This window comes from Diceros bicornis, chromosome 22 (genome assembly GCF_020826845.1).
Source record: "Diceros bicornis minor isolate mBicDic1 chromosome 22, mDicBic1.mat.cur, whole genome shotgun sequence".
NCBI classification, from domain to species: domain Eukaryota; kingdom Metazoa; phylum Chordata; class Mammalia; order Perissodactyla; family Rhinocerotidae; genus Diceros; species Diceros bicornis.
The window spans coordinates 18,088,595-18,109,279 of NC_080761.1; the positions used below are offsets into that span (position 1 = coordinate 18,088,595).

The window sequence follows — 20,685 nt, forward strand, 5'->3', positions numbered from 1 at the left end:
TTATTGCAAAATCAAAGTGGAATAGCAATTTCTAGAACAAAAGATCACAACATCCTACCTATCTGCTAAGCTTCCTAAGTAAAAATAGTTCAATCCACTTTCTTAACCATTTCTTTAACGAATTTAGTCTTCTCATTGATATATCCCTTTCTTTAGTTAAAAATAGGTCTGTTTAGGATAGTTTTGAAAACAAGTTCCTGTCCACTTTAGGAAAACAAACTAATAAAATCCCAAACAATCATATTCTCTCAACAGAGTATAAAACGTGGGTTAAATAAAGGAAATTGAGCCATACAATAAATGAAGACAGGAGAGCTTGGCTCTAGTTCCAGCTGACACTCACCAGAAGTGTCTTCTTGGCTAAATCACATATACTTACCATGCCTCAGTTTTCTTTTCTATAAAATTGGATGTTGGGCTAGTTAATTTCTAAGATGACTATGCTCTCAAATTCCATTCTGTGACATTGTCACTTTCCTTGCTTTGGGTAAATACATTCAATAGCTATTTCTCCACACCACCACAGTGCTGCCCTACAAGAATGACCATCATCAGGATGTTTTCCAACTGGGACAACTCAAAAGTCGGGCTTTCTTCATTAAAAAAAAAAATCATTGGCCCAGCTTAATTTTTCCAGATAAAAAGTTTACTTCTTATTCCCTTCTTTATATGGCATTCTCAATCATCATCCTACCTTTCCAATAAGGATGATCAACCCAATTTCTGTGCCATTTAAGAGTCATCTCCTCTAATTGAATCTTATCTCCTCTTATCATCATTAAATCTGAAAGCCTGACATCTCACATTTGTGATTCAAGTGGAAACTGCCCAGATCTACAGAGAAGAGATCTGGACTCTGAAAACATGTGGGGAATAAGGACGAGGAAATCCCAGTTTTAACCTCTAATCTCAGTGATCCTGGACTCCAAAGCAGCAGCAAACAATGAGGAAGAGGGCAGAGGTGCCAGCCCCAGTCTCCAAGAGGGTTTCAAGGAGAGATATACAAGCCAATTTTAAGATTCCAGAGGACTTCGGGTAGAATTCAGAGAAGACTGAGTAATCCTTCATAAGAAAATCTTAAAATCCCAAGAAGCTTAGAGCTTTCACCTCACGTAGCTCTTGTCAAGAGTGCTCTTTGGGTAAATATAGTAGTTCTTGTGGAAAAGAACATAGACTCTCTGAGGAAGAACTTTACAGAGAACCTATCACCAATGTGATATGCCAGTGTGTTTAAGATCATGTCCACTCAACTATAATGGAACCTCATGGATTATAGGACATGACTGAATTCAACTCAACTATTAAAATCAAACTGTGGATGAAATACACCCTGAAGATATATTCAGATCCTTTGTGGCCTCATTGGTACAGATTGGAAATCTGGCCTAACGTAGCATGCAAGAAGCTGGAAAATGGAACCCTTGTCCTGACTTAACTTGCTCTAGATACATCACTTAACCTCTTTTGGGGCCTGGTTTCTTCAACTGTAAAATAAGAAGGACATGGGAAGTATAGTGGACAGACTGAGTGTTAAGAGTCAAATGAGGAATAATACTGTTTATGGTGTTAAAAATAAGACGACAGGTTCAAAATGGAGTTACTTATGCTAAGCCCCACGTCACCAAACCAAGACCCAACTTAATTACAGTTTTCGCTCTCCCAGAAATGGAATCTTAAATAAGTCAACCAGGAATCACCTAATCAGCACTAGTTAGGTAATCTGCCTGAAAGACCCCTGCCATCCCCTAAAGGAGACTGACCTTGCACTAACCAACCCACTTTTCTGTCTACTATAATTTCCTTGTTTCCGCTCCCTTCTGCCTATGAAAGTCTTTCCTTTTGTACGGATCCTTGGAACTCCTTTCTGTCTGCTAGATTGGATGCTGCCCAATTCATGAATCATTGAATAAAGCCAATAAGACCTTTAAAATTTACTCAGTTGAATTTCGTTCCTTAACAATGAGTTAGTGTGGTTTTAAGGAGTGAATGTAGCAACAGGTACACTGCCTGGTCAAGTCTATCTGACACTTCTGGTACATAGTAAGCGTCAGAAGGTTATTAGTTTCCATTCTAAATTTAAGTCCTACCTTCTCTCACCTCCTATCCTACAATTAATCTCTCACCTTTATCCCTTGGTCAGGATTCCTCTTGGTCTGCCCTGGTATCACCTCTTTTACTGGTGATATCAATAAGATTATAAACATTTATTCTACAGACATAGTCACTTATGTACAAGAGTGGATGTTAGAGCCAATTTTGTAAAAACAAAAGAATGCAAACAACTAGCTACCATCAATAGATGATTAGTTCCATAGGAACTAAAATGGATTGTTCTCTAAGGTAATGAGTAAAATAAATAAAGGTGCAAAATACGTACATAATATGACAATTTTTGTAGGAGAAAAAAGGAAAAATCTATATTACATTTATGCTTATATGCACAGGATATTTCAGGAAGATACTCAAGAAACTGAAAAGAGGGACTTTCTTTTTCATTGTTTACATGCATACATTATTTTTTAATCAAAAATTAAAGAAACAATACAAGCAAATAAATGAAATAGCACACATACAACTCCCACCTACTTTTCCAGAGGCAAATATGCTCCCAGAAGTCCATGTGACTATACAAGGGCCACATCTACTCAGGCCGTTAAATCTCTAAAGCAGTAAGCCTGACTTTATCTCCATCCTTTAAGGGTTCCATTTCCTCTATAGAGTTGTGGGATGGTGTTCACTGACTGACTAATAGCTCACTTACTGACTGCCTACCACGTGCCTAGCATCTTGCTGCTCTTCTGCACGTTATCATATTTAATTTCATTCCCCCAAGAACCTTGGAAGATAAATTACCACCAATTGGATAAACGAAGCTATTGAAGCTCTGCGAGTGCCCAAACACACACAGCTAGTATTGTGGGGTGGTAAATGTAAATCCTTGTTGAATGAACTTAGTTACATTTCATCAGGATTAACTTACGTTTCATGGTACATCCTATGAATGGGCTCAAAAGAAGCATTCCAACATTGCTCTGGTGAGTCTTCCCACACTGCAGAGCTAAAAGCTAAACTCTATGCAACCAGGGTTCTGAATGTGATTAAAGTTCTAACAATCAAAGGTGGACTACAACACCATGAGGCATGATCTTGGAGATGTTTACGTGTTTAGTGGTAGTTGTGGCAGAGGTCTTAGTGTCTAGTTGCTAGCTTTCTGGGCATCCATTTACACATCCTATTTTGTTGGTAGCTTGGTAAGCCATAGTAGAAGAGCTACAGAGGCAAGATAGGGTAGCTTCCTCATTCCCAGCTTCCTGGTTGAGGCAGAAGCAGCAGCTCCTGCCAAGGCCCATTCTGTGGTATGGTGTTGGGGGCCATTTCTGAAAGCTTGACCCTCCTGATTGATTCTACAAGCTATTTAATAGTCTATACTGAATGCTTCCCAAAGTAGACCAACTAGTGGATTCAGTAGTAGGCTCCTTTGAATATCCAAAACTGGATAGGTGAGAACTTCTGAAAAAGTAGCTATGCACAGATTTATACAATCTTGCACAACTTAGAGATCCTCAGAGTTACGTACCTCTTGAGTAATGGGCTGTAGGCACCAATGAGCCACAGGCTACTGGATGACCCACTGTGTCTGCCCTGCCATCCCGTTAGATCACGAACTATACTTGCTTCTGGTCTTCTCAGCCATTTGCATCCTCCTCTCTCAACTCTGTTTTCTATACAATAGCCAGAATAAGGCAAAAAAATGCCAATTTGGCCATGTCATATGTCATATCCCTGCCTAAATCCTTTAGTTGTTTCCCTTTGCACTTAAAATAAATAGTAAGAGTTAACATTTAATACTATTTAATAATATAGTTTAAAAAGTAAATCAAAATAATAACATCATATCAACATTTATGCTGTGCCAAGAACTGTTCTATATGCTTTACCTAACTCACTGAATAAAGACCATTATCTTACTCTGGCCTACAGGGCCTGTAGGATCTGGCTCAGCCTCCCTCTCTTGCCTCCCCTCACATCACACCTGCTCTCAATTCTCTGGACTCCAGCCACGCCGGCCTTCCATCAGCTCCTTGACTGTGTCGTGCTTGCTGTTTCCTCTACCTGCAGCACCCTCCCCACCTCTACCCTCTCCACTTGGCTTCCTCTTCCTCATCCTTTACGTATCACCTCAAGCAGGAAGTCTTCAAAACTCCCCAGACCAGGTCAGATTCCTTCGTTATATCATCTCACAGAACCATAAGAATATATACTTGTAGTTACACTTTGATTAGTACCATTATTTGCATAATGTCTGTGTCCCCAACTGTATGCCCAATGTTCCAATGAGACAGGGACATATCTGTTTTGCTCACCATTTTTTTCCCAGTTCCTAGTACATGGCCTGACACATAGTAGGTTCTCAGAAAAGATTGCTGAATGAATGATATGAAAATCAGAATCCTTGAATTGCTAAAACTGCATATATTAGAGCTATATGTGATTCAAAATCTCCTGTATGAGTATCACGGAACTATCAAATTAAGGTCAATTTCAGCAAAAATGGTTTAATTCTACCTTAACTGAAGTACCAGCTCTGCCAGGGTTATCGTTCTAAACATTGTAGGCTGAGACATCTCTATACTTTTTTATTTTTTGCAAGACAATAGCTAAGGAGTAGCGTGGATTAGTTCAATTATTCTACTTCATCCAAACAAAATAATCTGTCACCTCCACGATTTTATATTTAAAAGCAGGCTTATGTCTCTCATCTATTAATATGCATGTCCCTCATTGGCAAAATTGTGTCTTTTATATTTCTGCAATAGCACTGAGCATGCTGAGGGCATTTAATAATTGTTAAGAAGAAAAATGTCATAACATGTTGAGAGTTATTCAAAAGAAAGACAGTGTATGAAAACAGAGCAGTAATATTATCTATAAGCAGACCTTCCATCTAGCTCCTCCAGGGTACAGTAAAACAAAAGATGACTGTGTTTATATGTTATGCAATAGCAACAAGGGCTAAAACAACGAACAATATGTTACTAACACAGGGACATTTTATAAATAAATCAAGAACTATAGGAGTATATGAAATATAAAACCAATAGCAGATAAATCAAATCTCAACCTTTTCCTTAACATCACATAAAGGCAGGAGAATAATTCCTTCCCTCTTGGTCCCCTTAAGCTTCTCTTCTGTACACTCACACACAAACATTCTTCCCTGCCTAGCAACACAACTCTATACACAATACTAAGTCAACGAATTTCATCTTTCATCCCAATTCTGTAACGTTTTTGTGCTTTTCCTTCCTTAGTGGTAGCCTCTCACCCTTGCACCCAAACTTTTCCTATCACTACCCTTCCTCAAACCAAACTGTGTTCTTAGGAAAGGCTTTTTTATAAGCTATTTAATACTAAGGTGTAAATGACTGGTAAGACTCAACATCTTAGTTCTTCCAGGGACCACTGCATTTGATCAGAAAATTAAAACTTAAGCCAAATAAATGAGTTCCCAGTGCTTGTAATTTCAAAAAAACAACCATTGGAGGGCTTTTTTTGTTTGTTTTTTCCTGGCAGCAGGCGGGAATCTTCCCTGTCCCTAGATTCTTATGTCAAAAGTGAGCTATTGACTTCTGAGCAGAGGGCTGGGAGCCAGAAGACCCATATTTTACACTGGCTTTGCCGCTGATGAGCTGTACAGCCTTTCCGAATTCATTCACCATTAACAGTCTTACCTGTGCTTGTAGCTAAACCCTCACCAATCTAATGACGCCAAGCATATAGTTTGCATCTTCCTTATATAAAGTTCTGTAGGGTGACCAATCATGCTAGTTTGCCCAGGACTGAGGTATTTCCAGGACTTTTTCAGTGCTTAAACTGGGGCAGTCCCAGGCAAACTGGGACAGTTGGTCGCCCTGGCTATAAAGCGCCGCAGTCACAGGCACTGCAGCCACCTTGGCGAACCCGTCAGTTCTCTCGGGCTACTTGTTGCTTTGTTTTCCCTCCTGCCCTCTCCAACTTACAGATTTTTCCAAATTCTGTGTTCTTTTTTGAAAAGTTATTCACCTCCATTCTACAATTTTCTTTAAATGGGCAAAAATTTGAACAGATATTTCACAAAAGAAGATACACAAGGGTCCAATAAGGACATGAAAAGACACTCAAGTGCAAATTAAAATCATAATATCACTACACACACTCCAGAATGGCTAAAATTGGAAAGACTGACAATACCAAGTTCTAATGAAATTGTGGAGCATCGGAGCTCTCATACGTCGCCAGTGGGAGTGTAAAATGGTTCAATGTCTTTGGAAAATCGATTGGTGATTTATTATGAAATGTACATCCTCCTCATGACCAAGACATTTCATTTCTAGGTATTTACCCATAAGAAATGAAAACCCTTTTCCAAATAAAATTCATACACTAATGTTTACAGCAGCTTTCTTAATAATAACCCCAAGCTGGAAACAATGCAAATGTCCATCAACAGGTGAACAGATAAATTATGGTATATCCATATAACGGAATACCTAGCAATAAAAAGAAACAAACTACTGATACACGCAACAACATGGATAAATTTCAAAACATCACAATGACACAAAAGAGTGTGTACTGTACGATTCCACTGATATGTAATTCTAGGACAGTCAATCTATAGTGACAGAAAATAGACCAGTGATAACCGGGGTATGGAGTAGGGATTGATTGGGAAAAGCCTGGAGAAACTTGGAGTGTTGGGAATGTTCTGTTATCTTGATTGTGGTGGTAATTGCGTTGGTAGTAAGTGCTTAGATGTGCTGGAACCAGCTTGTCATAGGCTTTCGAGATTCAGTTACATCTTTTCACAACACTCTGTTCAATGACATCATGCTGATGACTTGAAATGAATAATGATGGAAATATTTACATCAGGAAAAATTGGCAAAGACTACAAATTAGGGCTTTCTTTCTTCCCCTGAAGAGTCACTTGTTTAGTATTTCAGTACATCGTGGGCTACATACATTTGTCAACACTCTTCCAGCCTTATACGTACAAAAATGGCTGCATTTAGGAGTATTTAAATTATGCCTCAATAACGGTGATTTCATAAGATACAAATTCCCCTCTTCTGATTTCTTATTCTCTCTTTCTCACCTGTAGAATGACTTGGTAATGGGGGGATGTAAGAACCCACTTACCTGGGGTTGGAATTTATCCTCCAGCTCACACCTTTTCCCCCTCTCAGAGGGGGTGGGAAGAACCAAGTCACCAAGACCATCGTTTCTGCTGAACAACCTCTTTCCAAAAACCTCTTTTTAACTTTTCCAAAGTTAAAAAGTCTGAAACTTCCACTTGTAAAATTCCAATTTAGACAGAAAGCTACAGAGGCAGTGCCTGGATATACTGTTTTCCTTTCATTAAAATGTTGAATGCCTCCTTTGTGACTTACTCAAAAATGTTAAAACAATTGTAATTATTGGCCTTCTATGTTCCAGACTCTGTAACATTGAAAGGAGAACCAAAGAGAAGGTGGCCATGATTGCTTTTGTCAAAGTCACCAAGAACGCTCCCAACCTGAGGGACATTTAAGGAAATGGAGACCAGAAGTCCTAAGCCAAAGTCGAGGTGTCAGAAAGGCTGTGTTCCTTGTAAAGGAACCCAGAAGCTGGGAATGAGGAAGCTACCCTGTGTTGCCCCTGTAGCTCTTCTACTATGGCTTACCAAGCTACCAACAAAATAGGATGTGTAAATGGATGCCCAGAAAGCTAGCAACTAGACACTAAGACCTCTGCCACAACTACCACTAAACACCTCCAAGATCGTGCCTCACGACATTGTAGTCCACCTTTGATTATTAGAACTTTAATCACATTCAGAACCCTGGTTGCGTAAAGTTTAGCTTTTAGCTCTGCAGTGTAGGAAGACTCACCAGAGCAATGTTGGAATGCTTCTTTTGAGCCCATTCATAGGATGCACCATGAAACGTAAGTAAGTTAATCCTGATGAAATGTAACTAAGTTCATTCAACAAGGATTTACATTTACCACCCCACAATACTAGCTGTGTGTGTTTGGGCACTCGCAGAGCTTCAGTAGCTTCGTTTATCCAATTGGAGGTAATTTATCTTCCAGGGTTCTTGGGGGATTGAAATTAAATATGATAACGTGCAGAAGAGCAGCAAGATGCTAGGCACGTGGTAGGCAGTCAGTAAATGAGCTATTAGTCAGTCAGTGAACACCATCCCACAACTCTATAGAGGAAATGGAACCCTTAAAGGATGGAGATAAAGTCAGGTTTACTGCTTTAGAGATTTAACGGCCTGAGTAGATGTGGCCCTTGTACCGTCACATGGACTTCTGGGAGCATATTTGCCTCTGGAAAAGTAGGTGGGAGTTGTATGTGTGCTATTTCATTTATTTGCTTGTGTTATTTCTTTAATTTTTGATTAGAAAATAACGTATGCATGTAAACAATGAAAAAGAAAGTCCCTCTTTTCAGTTTCTTGAGTATCCTTCTTGAAATATCCTGTGCATATAAGCATATGTAATATAGATTCTTCCTTTTTTCTTCCTACAAAAATTGTCATATTATGTACGTATTTTGCACCTTTATTTATTTTACTCATTACCTTAGAGAACAATCCATTTTAGTTCCTATGGAACTAATCACCTGTTGATGGTAGCTAGTTGTCTGCATTCTTTTGTTTTTACAAAATTTGCTCTAACATCCACTCTTGTACATAAGTGACTACGTCTGTAGAATAAATTTTTAGAAGTGGAAAGGGTGGGTCAAAGGTTTATAAAGGATAGTTTATAATCTTATTGATATCATCAGTAAAAGAGGTGATACCAGGGTAGACCAAGAGAAATCCTGACCAAGGGATAAAGGTGAGAGATTAATTGTAGGATAGGAGGTGAGAGAAGGTAGGACTTAAATTTAGGAGCGAAACTAATAACCTGACACTTACTGTGTGCCAGGCAATGACTTGACCAGGCAGTGCACCTGTTACTGCATTCACTCCTTAAAACCACACTAACTCATTGTTAAGGAACGAAATTCAACTGAGTAAATTTTAAAGGTCTTACTGGCTTTATTCAATGATTCATGAATTGGGCAGCATCCAAGCTAGCAGACAGAAAGGAGTTCCAAGGAGCTATACAAAAGGAAAGACTGGCCTCCAGAACGGTAAGATAATAAGTTTGTGTTGTTTTTTTGTGTGTGAGAATATCAGCCCTGAGCTAACATCCATGCCAGTCTTCCTCTTTTTGCTGAAGAAGACTGGCCCTGGGCTAACATATATTGCCAATCCTCCTCCTTTTTCTTTTTTTTCCCTCTTTCTCTCCAAAGCCCCAGTAGATAGTTGTATGTCATAGTTGTACATCCTTCTAGTTGCTGTATGTGGTACACCACCTCAGTGTGGCTAGACAAGCGGTGCGTCGGTGCGCGCCCAGAATCCGAACCCAGGCCGCCAGCAGCGGTGCGTGCACTTAACCGCTAAGCCACAGGGCCGGTCCCAAGTTTGTGTTGTTTTAAGCCGTTAAGATTGTGGTTACTTGTTATAGCCGCAATAGCAAACTAATACAAGCTGGAACTAGTACCTCAATTGACATCCATGAGAAACAAAGGAATTAAAACTAGACTATTTGTCTTTGGAGCCTTTTTATTCTTCATAATTCTTAGGACTCTCTGGGTATTCAATTATCAATCTCAACACAGCTGGACCAATATAATAACAGTGTTTAACATTGGCCTGGCACTCTGCTAAGCACTTTGTTAGCATTATCTTCTTTAATCCTCAAAATAAACTGAAGTCCAAGATGAAGCCACTTGCCCAGCAAAAGAGAACTAGTAAATGGCTTATCTATTCAAATCCATTGTGTAATTAGTATTACTAATATCCAAAGCTACCACTTACTGATGCTTTCCTATATTATCTCTAATCTTTCTAACAACTCTGCAAAGGAGGGAGAATTATTCTAATTTTATGGACAAGGAAATTCAGTCCAAATCTGAGAGAGGTTAAGTAACACAACCAAGCGAGGAAGTGTCAAAGTCAGGATTTAAACCAGGTCAGCCTGACTCCAAAAATCTAAGTTTTTTCTAGTCAAAGCACTTTGATTTTATTTAAAATTTATGCAACTGGATGGGCACACTCAAATATCATCCTCACTCCTTCCCACCTCCATGTCCTCACCAATGAGGCCTCATTATTTGATTCCAAAGCTACCTGATCAGCAGAGTGTAGGAGATTCTAGGTCCCTGTAGTTCATCTTAAAAGCAAGTAATCAAAAACATCGTCACTACGAATCCCAGAGCAAGCAAGAAACAGATAAAACAATTTCACCAAGGAAACACATGACACAGCAAACGGAGTAAGCACCAAATTTTCCCAGGTTCAAGTGAGAAACCTACAGTCTGCCCCACTACAGGGAACATGAGATTTGCCTCAAAGCAAATCACAGAATCTCAGAGTACAAAAAGACAAAAACAGAATTTTAATCTGATTTCCCCCACTGGATGCAGGAATCCATTCTTCAAACTGGCACAGAGCACTGCATTTTCTGGGGCAGCCCATTTGTTACAAAGTTCTTCCAGATAATTAGCCTAAATCCACTCCCTACTCACTCGTGGTTCTAGCTTGTGGAGCCAACCCGATGCAGTCTCCCCTCTTCTACACGCCAGACAGCCAACACGTCCCTACTGGGTCTTCCCTTCTTGGCTGAACATTTGAGTCTTCCCATTTTTTTCTCATGTGAGAAGACTTCGCCTGGCTGCCTCCCCTAGAGAAGCCAACATCTGTAATATCTCCCCAGAAAACTTGGAGCCCAGAACATAACACATCCCAGCTCCAGGTATGGCGGAGCCAGGATGGAGTCCATAATCCCATGACCTCCCCTGGCAATGTACTTTTAACCGAAGTAGCTTAAAATTGAAGTATTTTTAGCAGAACAAACTTGGCTAACTAAAAATTCCTCAGAAACTCTTTTTAATTTGGTTCTCCTCCAGTCTATATTTTCATTTCTTAAATGTCAATGATGGAAATTTACATTTCTGTTGAATGTTGAATGTCACGTTCTACATTCTACTCTACGCTTTTACAGCCTGCTAGACATTCAGTTATTTACTAAGTGTGTACTATGTGCCAAGCACTGTTCCAAAGACACTGCAGACAAGGTGACCAAAACTGTGTCCCTGCTAACACAAAGACCACGTTCTGACTCAATTCCGACAACCCCACTGTGTCACTGTTTTGAATGTGACAAACCCCACTGCAAGTCTGAAATTTACATCTTCTCTACTATATCAGAATATTTCTCCCAAAAGCACTTAAATAATTTTTCATATTAGTCTATTACAGATAAGGACTGGGTTCAACACTCAACTTACAATATGTTTGTAACAGTTATTTAAGAATGACCTGTGAATGGCATTAGGCTTTTATTTTCTTCAATCTATTTTTGTCCAAAATGAATAATTATGTCCTTAATGTAAAATAATCCTTGTACTATATTCCTCAGATAAGAACATTTATTACTGCTATTTATAGTCAGCTAGTCTTTTAAAAAGTTCTTTAAAACCCATCTGTAACTAATTTCTGGAGAAACTAAAAGAAATTATTGTTTAATATTTAAGCTATTCCACCTGCTCGTAAGACACACATCTCACACACTCACACACACATACTTAGAAAGGAAATAGAGAGTCCAAGAGACGCTGAGAGAGAAGAGCACACATAGCTTACATGTAGGTCTGTATTCTTTTCATTACTGATCATCTTAGCAATTTGAAGATTTCTACATATATGCAAAAAAGAAAAAATAGTACATACTTTGATAAGTGGAAATATTTCTAGAATTACCCCTGGAACGCTAAGTTTTCTCTTTAGATCCAATGATTCTCAACCCTTGTTATACATTAGAATTATATGGGGACTTTAAAAAAAATATTAACGACAGGGCTCCCCATGCCTACCCCAGAGAGTCTGAGATAGAGTCTGAGTGAAGGCCAGGGCATCAGCATTTTCTTTGAAAAACCTTTCTAGGTTATTCTAATGCGCAATCAAGGTGAAGATCCACTGTTTTAATCCATCCATCTCATTCTGCAGAAACAGAACAATTTACCCTGAATTCTGTGATATCCATTCCTATCTACTTAATTAAAATAAGTTTAAATGAGAAAATCTCTAACTAATTTGACTTTAGCATTAATGAAACTGGCATGTTTTGTTCTTTCGTTCATTTCTTTAATTATTTCAAAGGCTCTCTTCCCCTCCCCCAAAAAATTTAGAAAAATGTATTTACTATAACTAGATTCAGAATTTCCAACATTTTACCACACTGGTACACAGAAGCTATTTTGAGCTCTACAGCATTTTAAGTGACCTGTTTTATTCTTAAAAGGGAAGATTCTGAGTGTAAAAGCTGTGAGCATTAAAAACACGTGATAGAGACTACGTGTGCCCAGGACAGTTGATGGCCTTTGCCACCTCAGTTAAAAATAACTTAGGAAGACAAGTTCCCCCATATCTTTGCTAATGATGCCTTGCTCATTTGTCCCCATCTTGGTCCTTCCCGGTGATTAGCAGAGTTAGTACCTGCAGGGTAGTAACCCCAAAACTGGGCCCAGAGCAGAGGATAAGCAACAGCATCTGTGGTGCAGTGGCAGAGGGCAAGTGGTGAGGTTTCCAGCCAGCTGTGCAGTTCTGCATGTCCACAGATGCAAGGTTGGGTCCTATTTTTATAAATCCTGAGGCTCTGCCACTGTGGGCAGCTATTGGCCACTTGTACCAATTAAACATGTCACAGATACACATCTATTAGAATAGATAAAATTTTTTTTAAAATCACACGTGATGGTGAGGATGTGGGTAAACTGAAAGCTCATACATTGTTCTTGGGAATACCTGGAAAACAGTTTGGCAGTTTCTTATGAAATTAAACATTCACTTACTATATGACCCAGAAATCTCACTCCTAAATAGTCTCCCTAAGAAAAATAAAAATATGTTCACACAAAAACTTGTATTTGAATATTTATAGTGGCTTTAGTCATAAACACCAAACACTAGAAACAACCCATGTCCTACAACTGGTGAATGGATAAATAAACTGGTGTGTCCATACCATGGAATATTACTCATCAATAAAAAGGAACAAACTACCGATTGATTAGTCAGGGATGAATCTCAAATGCATTATAACAAAGAAAAGAAGCCAGGTTCAAAACGCTGCATATTGTATTATTCCACTTATATGACATTCCAGAAAAGTCAATATAGACTAGAAAATACATTAGTGGTTGCGAGGAGTTGGGGGTATAGCAAGAAGCTGATTACAAAGGAGCACAAGGGGATTTTTTGGGGGTGATAGAATTATTCTATATTTTCATTATGGAGGTGGCTACATGACTATATGCATTTTCAAAATTTATGGAATTATACAGTGAATTTTACCATATGAAAATGATACCTTAATAAACCTGATCCAAAAAAAAAAAGTCCAAAAGAAAAAGGCCAGTCATCAAAGTGAGTTAGTTGAAAAGGTGATGCAAAAGGAAAAGCAAAAAGTGAAGAAGTTTTTTGGATTAAAATATACTATCAAATTGGTTTTATTCAATCGAAGAGCTTCCCTAAAGCCATAGCAACCACTTCACAACATTTGGAATTAGACAGTGCAAACAGCAACCCTGAGAATCATTCACAATGCATAAGTCTTTCCTTTTATCAAAGGCATGAAGTATTTCAACAGTTCTTAGTAAAGTACTGCTTTCCACCAGCATGAGCCCCTTAGTCACGACAAAATACAACTGATGATGCTAAATAATGATTTGAAACGACTGTAAACTCCGAAAATAAGGCTAGTGATTCTGAAACCAAGATGACATGTGAAAATCTATAAATCGGTGATTCTTGAACCGTGGCCCTGGGACTAAAAGCATCAGACCAGCAGTACTAGCATCACCTATGAGCTTATAGCAGAAATGCACATTCATGACCCCACCGTGACCTGAATCAGAATCTAGCCATCGCCCTGCTCAGCCAACTCTAAGTTCAAGAGGTGAGGAAGTGGCCCCCATGAATGACCAATGAAGCAACATTCAAAACAAGGACATAAGCACACCGTTGTCCATCTGGACCTGCGCAGTCAAGATGAAGTACAAACCTGGCCCTCCATAGGCTCATACAATCTATATAGTTAAAAAGGGTTTTAATTCTAGGTTTTACCCTTTTATAATGCTATAAGCCCAATCTATGTTTAAAGAAAATTGGATTTAAAGTAGAATGTATCCAAACTCAATTCTAGGAGATAATTAAAAACGTTAATAATATTCATAGTACTAAGAGAGGTGTAGTTGTCTATGATAGATCAGTTCATTTCATAACCAAGTGAGTAAAGTTTCAGAACTAAAATTTCACAGGTGATAATACAAACTAATAATTGTAACTATTAAAAATTAAAAGTTGTCCTCTAATAACCATTAGCTCCTGCCATATTCTACTTTATGTGACTATATCTTCTTAGCGTCTGCTTCCCATACAGAAGGATCAATAATGATTTCTAAATTTTCAATAACTATCTCAAATAGTAAAGATCAGAATATGTTTTTCTTCCTCTTTTCAAGTAAAATGTTTTGATAGCTCAACAGATGTCTTAGTAGAAAAATGTTATTTTCATCCATCTGAACGCGAGTTCCTCAAGCCCAGGGAAGATGAATAAATTAGTCCCAAATATCATCATAATTATATCAGCAGATATGCTCAATTTATAAAACAAGGCTTTACTTGCATTAAATTATCAATATTTCCTCTTGGAGTCCTGCTTTTTGACACTACTTGTCCCTGATATCCAAGGACTATAAATTCACAATTCTGCACAAATGGACTATCTACTCTTCCATTCACCTAGGAGCAGGTAAATAATCTGATGGTAGTGTCCAGCTGACATCCAGATCTCAGAAGCTGCAGGCTCATAGGCAACAAAATTTGAACATCAGTTTAAGCAAAATGTTACCAAGGTACATCTGTTGCCTCTGACCTCCACACACACACTTGCCCCCAAAATATGTAAAAATAGTACGGCAGGTTTTAGCACCATTGCCCACTTGAAGAATTTTACAACCTTGTGAACAGGATAAATAACTCATCAGGCCACATGTTTTTGTCTTATTGTTTTATCCTCTGTAACAGCAATATTAATTGCTTATATTCACAGGCTGTTTCCATCTTTAAAGTGCGTTCCCATACATTGTTTTATATGAGTAATTAAGATAATGTCATACCCCTTTGTAAAACTGGCCAATTACTTCCTGTTACTTTTATAATAAAATAAAAAATGCCTTTATTTGGCCCACGAAGGCCACCAGATCTGGCTCCTGTTTACCTTCTAACATCTTCATCTTCATCTCCTAACACCTCTCCTTCACTCACTATGCTCCAACCCCACTGGCCTCCTTTCCAGCCTCTGGATCTTCACACTTGCTGTCCTATCTGCCTGGAATTCCTTTTTTTTTCAATCTCCCATTGCCTAATTCCTTCTTATTTTTTAGATATTTGCTCAAATACCGCTTCTTCAGAAAAAGTCTTCTCTGACATCCCGGCTAGGTGACCTTTCCCAGTTACTGTCTATCTATCTATTTATTTCCTTACTAACTTTTAAAATATTGTTATATTGCCTGCACCCCTCACATTGCCTGACACATCGTGGTTGCCCAATAAGCATTTACAGAGTGAATGAAGGCATGAATACTGTGAAATAAGTAAAGAATTATTATCCCTATTTTCCAAATAATAAAACTGAGGGCCAGCTAAATTCAGTTATTTCTCCAACTTGATACTATTAGCAAGTGACAGAAACAAGATTTTTCTGACACCAAGCTCAACGCTATTTTCACTATTCTATATGAAACCTAAATAGGCTAAAGAATACCATATTTTGTAGTTGGAGTCATATTTTCAATTTTCATTAGAGTTTCAACTCCAACCTGATTAACTTTAGGATTAATACCTTTGTCTCAACAATTCCTGAGTCTGGCTAAAGTGCCATGCTCTTCAGTTTTTTTTCTTAACATAAAAAGTCCATTGACCTTTATCTCAGCAGCTTGCTCAGTTTTAAATATAGGTCAAACAAACCCAAAAAGAGAGTTTAAATAACCATTATTCCTACCAAGTAAATGTTTATATCCATAAAATAGGAAGTTTGAAGTGATGTTTAAGAAAATGTACTCGGGGTGGTAGATGGCGTTTTAAGTATCTCTCTTCTATCATTCCTACGTACTTACTGTTGACATAAAAGATAAACCCAATACAGCGTTTTACCAACAGAATCATTGCAATGTTTATAGATTTTTGCAGTAACTGAAGACGTATACTTATCTGGACAAATACCTTATATATGGATAAATGAAGAAAAAGGGTATTTAATGTATATTAAACTTCTATCTGAGGCTTCCACAGGACTGAAAATTATCCATGAATTATTTCAATATTCCAAACATTAGATATTGCCTGATTGCTACATCTGTATCTCTCCAATAGATGCGGGCAATTTAGTAGAAGAACGGGGCTTTACAAGTTTTCCTCCCTTCTAGTTCAAACATGCCAACATTCTGTAGCGAAGTTGTGAAATAGGTTTAAAGCCCCAATAAACTGAAGTGATAAAAACTCAGGGTGGAGAATGGTCTGGGCTGCCACAAGCATTTACTCCCATTTCAAACGTATCATGTTAATGTGGATTCTTCCAGTGACCGCATTAGATATGCCGGTATGTCTCTATTCTGTTATTTTAATTATCGCACAGACCTTCCACAGACCTCTAAACGGAACTTACATGCTCAATGTGATGGACGCAAAAACGTACCCCTCATCACAGTTTAACAAAGCACATAGTACAGTCAGGATCAGCCAAGGAAAGCCGAGTTTAGCCTGCAGTCATGGGTAAAGGCACCCCCCCTTACAACATGGTCATATTCCTACTTCCTAAAGTGATTACTATGCTCACCTCCTTCAAAATGAGCCTCTGACTTTCCCCAGGAGAGTTCTCTAGTTCCAAGGGACCTACCAAGATATTCATACTTAGCATACATCTAGCATAGATCTAGCAAACAGATCAATCATTTACCTTATTACTAAACAGCCACCCTGGTAGAACTGACCTCTTGCTGAATCAAAATCAGTAAAAGGTATCTATCATTCTTATCAAGGTAGTTTAATGAAAAAGGTATAAAAGTCAGATTTTCACAGAACTAGGGAAAAAGACTGCCTCCAAAATTGAGTTATTTGTTCATATGCCACATACCTATATATGCAAACTCCCTTGACCAATTTTCCCCACACACATTATCTCCTAAAGAAACAAAGGCCCAATTTTGTATTTGATAAATACAAAATTGATTAGCAAAAATTAGTAAAGTAGTATATATACTGGAACTCAGGTCTGCTAAATACCAGTTCAGTGCTCTCTTCATACCTCTTCTTTTTGGGCCTCAGTTTCTTCATTTTTATAATGAGGCAGGGCTAAGTGACATTATTATTGCTCCCAAGTCTAAAACCCAAAGGTTTAACCACCTGAAGGGCATTTACACTTTAGGAGACATTATTAAGACTCTTCCAAAGCCATAAACCATGGGCAGTGACATTTCTTTCAAGAAAAATAAATTACCATTAATTAAAATGCACCACACACATACACACACGTTTTCTTCCCAACAATAAGGAATAACCAAATCTGACATGGTGATGTGGGGGCAAAAGGCAGTGTCTTAACAGAATGCTTGATCTAGCAAGATTCAAGCAATAAATTTTATGGAACTTCGTCATACTCTCACATCACAGAGCCCTTCATGATAACACTCAAGTAAACCCATCTGGTTGAGTTAATAATTAGTTTAAATCTGTTACAAGTTAATGATGCACAGACAAGTCATTCCGGGTACATGATGATACAGCAAATTTGTGACACAATTTACAGATAATATTTTGCACTGCCTTTCATTTTTATTTCCTACTCTGATTAGAAAACAAAAAGTTATTAAAGGACAAACAGGGCCTTCGAACAAGACCTATAAACATATAGCCTGGATTAAAAAGAAAAAAATAAAAGAATTCTCCTAAGGAATCTCATAGGGTTTTTGAAGGACTTCTCAAAGGTAGAGACAGACCCCAGGCCATTTCTATATTTGAGGTGCCTGGTGGATCACAAAACAAAGAAAGGCTAACAATAGGTAGCATATTCATTTAAACGTTTACATGTAATACAAATATATAACTACGCTATTCACCAGATAGTTTCAGAATACACAGTGCTTACTATAAGCAGTGAAATGCAGTAATGAGACACGAGATGAAAGTTTTCAAATGGACATTGTATTTCAGTCCAGCTGGGGCATGAAACTGTACCTATAAGCTCATCGGGAAATATTTCGTAAATATGAAACCTGGAGCCAAACGATCTTCCAGCCCACGTTCCCCGTACCCTGTCCCCTGGGTAACATCCTGGAGTTCACTTAACAGATTTGTTATGTGGACAGGGCCTTTCAACATCAAGTACACAAAAAAGCACAAATATGTGACACTAAACATCAACAAATACCGGACACGCCTATATTTGTAGCTACACAAAGATCATCCCCTACCCCAAATGCCAATAGACTGTCATTAAGCAAAATCTGACTATCGAAATGCAATAGGGTTAAAAATGAGCTATGATTCACATATTTTGATGGTAATGAAGAGAGAGAAAGCTGAGACCAGAGTGGAGGGAGAGTGGATTCCTCAGCGAAAGAGAAGCTCTGAGCTCTGGGGGAACAGCCAGCATATCAGGTGCTGAGGAAGAATTGAGCAAGGTGGTTATTCTCAACCCCAGCTGCATATTTAAGACCACTGATGCCCAGACTCCACTCAAGGCCAACCAATCAGAATCGCTGAAGGTATCTTTCCCAAGTGACTGGAATAGGCAGTCAGGATTGGGAGGCACTTGAGTCAGTGAGCTGAGGATCAGGGAAACAAAAGGCCAAGTAAGAACAGCTCCAATACCCAGGATTTGTGTGACTGCAAGGAGACAGAGCTGATTTGTTCTAGAATGGATCTGATATGGCAGTGGTTGGGGTGGGTGGTGTCCAAAGATTGGTCACTTTCTTGTTCACCAACAGAGTAGAAGAAAAGAGCCCCGGAGAGAAAAGGAAATTCAGATTGAAGCTATGGCAACTTAAATTCAGAGAACATTCTGCACATTAGACTGCATGATGTCTCCATCCCCTTGCCTATCTATATGTAAACACTCTCAACAATTACCTTTTCTCATCACATAGTAGAGAACAGGTCACAACTCTGCTCAAAACTGTTAAATGGCCTCCCTATTCCCTCAGAGAAAATCTAGTCCTTACTGTGCACGGCCTGCAAAGACCTGCGGGCTTGCTCCTCAAAGTGTGGTCCCAGGACCAGCAGCAGCAGCCATATCACCTGAGAGCTCGTTAGAACTGCAGAACCTCTGGCCTACTAAATCACAATTTACATTTTAATAAGATCCCCAAGTGACTTAACTGCACATTAAAATGTGAGAAGCACCGACCTACAGAATCTACCTCACTTCTCCAACCTACTCCCATTACGTCTCCAGCCCATCTGCTACCCAACTTGCTCACTCAGCATCACTGGTCTTTTTTTGCTATGCCTTCACTATTATCAAGCCCTCTCTTGTCCAGGGCGTTTGCACTGGCTCTTTCCTCTACCAGAACGTGCTTCCTCCAGATAGCTGTAAGGCTCATTTCTTTACCTCACCTTCTTCAGATCTTTACTCATGTCACCTTCACCATGATAACTTCCCCAGCCATCCTGTGTACAACTGAAGAGAATTTTCCAGACATTCCCCCTTCCCTGCTTTTTGTCCAAAACACTTACCACCAACACCCTTTTTGTTTTCTATTCAATTGTTTATTAACAGTCTCCCTGTGGTAGACGGCAAAATATGACCACAAATTCTTTGCATCTCCTCCTAGTAAGGGGTGAAGTTGTCTCCACCTCTTGAAGCTGGGCTTGGTCATGTGACTTGTTTTGACCTATGGGATATGAGAAATTTGAAAAGGGCTTCCACACTGAGATTCCCGCTCTCTGGCTGCTGGGAAAGATGCTCGAGCCAGCCTGCTGGATAATGAAAGACACATGGCCAGTTACCCCCATAATCCAAGCCAGCAGCCTGCACAAACCACCAGGAATGTGAGTGAGGCTATCCCAGACCAACCAGGCCCTAGACGACCCACCAGCTGACTGAAGAACCTACCAGTCAACGCACAGCCTCAGAAACAATAATGATTATTGTTTCAGGCCACTGAGTTTGGGGCGATTTGTTTTGAAGCAAGCTGGCACAACTTCCTATGAGTATGTATGTTCCAGAAAGTAGGGATTTTTGTGCACTGCTGCATCTCCAGGGCATAGTAGAGTACTTACCATAGTGTAGATATTCTAAAATATTTGCAATGAAGGTTGAAGGACAGAATGATGCCAAAGAGAAAACCACAAGTGACAGAAATAAATGCAAGAGATGGCCTCCATAGCTGAGAGACTAGATGGTTAAGGAACGACCGTCTGGGTTCATTAGAACCTTTTCAGAGTTAGGGTGAACTAAATAAGATTTTGACTACTTTTTTAACAGAATATTTTAGCAAGAAAAAAAAAATCCACATGTTCACATGCAGTGTTTCAAATTTAT

The 20,685-nt window shown here is 38.9% G+C and overlaps 1 protein-coding gene across 5 annotated transcripts in view; it reads right to left on the reverse strand.

The window, feature by feature from the left end:
- Window positions 1-20,685, reverse strand: part of PCSK5 (proprotein convertase subtilisin/kexin type 5) — a 448,916-nt gene that overhangs the window by 411,449 nt on the left and 16,782 nt on the right. The gene's annotated exons all lie outside the window — the stretch shown is intronic.